The sequence below is a fragment of the Morone saxatilis genome, unplaced genomic scaffold, assembly GCF_004916995.1.
Source record: "Morone saxatilis isolate NCDOM2014 unplaced genomic scaffold, NCSU_SB_2.0 Contig14, whole genome shotgun sequence".
Classification (NCBI taxonomy): Eukaryota; Metazoa; Chordata; class Actinopteri; family Moronidae; genus Morone; species Morone saxatilis.
The window spans coordinates 327,562-330,617 of NW_023339696.1; positions in this window are offsets into that span (position 1 = coordinate 327,562).

A 3,056-nucleotide genomic window follows, 5' to 3' on the forward strand; every position below is an offset into this window, starting at 1 on the left:
AAACTCATCCTCAGGTACTTGAATTACACAAATCTAGACATCAGAAACTCCACTATTATTAAGTTTTTGTTGATAAAGATTGGCTTACGATATTCATTGGTTAAACGCTTACAGGATAGGTTGACTGTTGTGATGTGACCATCAGTAATAATCAGAAGCAGAACAACATGGCCACGAGTTTTTCTTTTTCTTTTGCTGCTTCTGCTGTCACTCCCCATTTGATTTTAGCGCAGTTCAAACCTGCTTCAAACTTTTAAACACTGCATTGCATAGAATTCAGGAAGTTTTTCTACCAAGGGGGTATATTAGGATTGAATTAGCACTCCTTGTAACATCTACACTGGAAACAGGACGTTAATAGGTACGTTTCCTCAGACACACTCCTCACAAGTAAAATGTGCACAAAGACCTGAGGACCTCTAGCAGCTGGTTGAACTTTGACTTTTTCTTCTTAACAGCAGGATTCCTTCAGCTGCTGCTAACGTTAGTTAAGCTTGTTTCTCTGATGACCTAAGATCCAGAGTCCAATGACTAAAATCCTTCATGCTGTTAAAATATGATCTGAGATCTAAAACATGTATGGTAAAAAATGTGTCTTAAAACTGGATAAACATTCATGACGTTCTGTCAGACAACCACAACAGTGAAGCTTGCAGTGAAGGGGATATGACGCCAGTGACCTATGAATATTACCTGAATGAAATAATACATTTGAACATTGTTGGAAACGTTTGGGATAATGTAAGTGCACAACTCAACAACATATACAGTTTAATATAGTAATATAGTATAGTCTAGTGTTTATAGACATTTTACCAAATGCTACATACACATTATAGCTTTGAATGTTGGAGGACTTTGCTGGTTCCAGTTGAGCAAGATGCACTTCTACACTATAGAGGATATTATTATACAATTATCAATTACAATTATCTAGCATCTAGCATCCTATCCAGTTCTGTACTGAAGAGGTACCATATTGGAGTAATGACCAATGACATTTCTGAAATCATGTCAGGGTCAGGTCAGGTCACAACACAAAAATGTTTTAATTTTCTGCATTTCAAGAAAATATGGATAATTGACACTGTACATCAGGGATCTCAAACTGCCTGCCAGTTCTGGCCCTACTTCTGGCCTATGATGTCACGTGATGTAGATTATGTTGCAGGATTATTATTATTATTATTATTTTCTAGTTGTTTTATCGCTATTTGAACTATCCCTTCATACATTTTTTTTAACCTTTGGTTTGAAGGACTTGTTGTTCCCTCCACCTGTAATCTTATTTCTATTTTTAAACTAATAACCCAGACTGGAAACAGGAATTTTTAAAAAATTGATTTTGTGAAAATATATTCACCCAGCTCAAGCTCTCTAACAAGACAGGAAAAACAAGACAGACAGGATCCCCTGCTTCAACAATAGTGTGCAATAGATTGGCAGATGGAAAAGGAAAATTGTAATAGGCTAGTAAACATTCAAAACACAATATTAAGATATTAGGAGGTTCATAATCCCCAAAATTTGATCAAAAGTTCAATATTAATAGATATTAATGGGGGCCAAGCCCAAGTTGACCCTGCAGGCCCATCGGCGTGATCCAAGTTGCAGGCACAGAGATCCCAAAACATTCAGGGTTTCTTTAGCATATTTCATGTTTTTTTATTTATTTTGCAACTAAAACAAAGTGCGCCAAGGTTTTCGCAGAAACTCAGTACATCATGGGAAAAGTTTTAATAAGACTGATTGTTGCCGACTTACACTATATAACTAAGGTGCCACCTACTAACCAAATTTTGCACAGTGAGGGGTGGAACTAACATTTAACATATGATTTAATTAAGCAGTCACTGTTTTCCTTACAGTATATACAGTTGATCGACACAAATATATATATATAAAATCCAAAACACTTTGATACATGGTTCTCCTGAATTTTGCACTTCTGTGAGTCACAAGTTTGCTGTGGTCATGGGAAATGCCTTTTAGCAGTATAATTAGGTCTGCTGAGGAGGGGAGGGAGCTTCCTTCCTGTCAGCAGTTTGACTTCCTGTGGTGTGGGGTCAGTAGTCGGTGTGAGGACAGCACAGTCAGAGATAAATCAGACTACCCCTTTCAAAATGAGGGTAACAGGATCAACTCTATGAAATAGTCATATAGTAATGAATTCTTGATTGAAATGAAAGTTTTACATTTGTTTAAGTCTTTCTTAAAACAATAGTCACATTGAAAGAGTTCTATCTTTAGTAGCTGTAAAGTGATGATGCCCTGTTTCTGTGATAAAAATGGGGCATCAGTTTTCATCCAGAGCAGTTGACTGATTCACCAGTCCAGGGTAGACAAAGAGAGGAGCTCAGTACATCATGGAAAGTCTCCCTGCAGTCTAGGCCTATAGCAGCACAACTAAGGGATGGTTCAGGAATCACCTGAGCCAGCCCTAACTATAAGCTTTATCAAAGAGGAATGCAGTAGCCCTGCATTAAGAGAGTGCAGTGTTCTAGAGGGGTAATAGGGTAATATGAGCTCTTCAAGATATGAAGATGACCATGAAGAGCTTTGTAGGTGAGGAGGAGAGTTTTAAATTCTGTTTTATGTTTCTACTGTCCTACCTGGTGGCTATCCTATATGTAATGGTGGCACTCATGTTTCCCACCTGGAATATTAATAAGGTATTTTGTATTGTAAATGAAAGTCCTGAGTTTGCCTGACTGTATAAACTCAATAAGGAAACAATTAACGGGACGATAAATCCAAACTTAATTTAGAGGACCAGTGAGCAGGATTTAGTCAAACACGCAAAAAACGCTAACGGCCTTATCTAGAGACAGTATGTCCTCTCTGGACTACTGTAGGGCTTTATTTAAATATTTAAATGAAACAGGTTTATTATACAGAATATAACTTTATAAAGGCATGATGTTACACTCTCCAGTACAAACGAATGTTGGCGCTGCGTGAGTGGCAGCTAGTTACAGCAGCTCTGAACTTTCTTCCCTCTTTTTAGTGTTTTAGTGTACTTTTTAAAGTTATTTTTATAGTGTTTTAGTGTACTT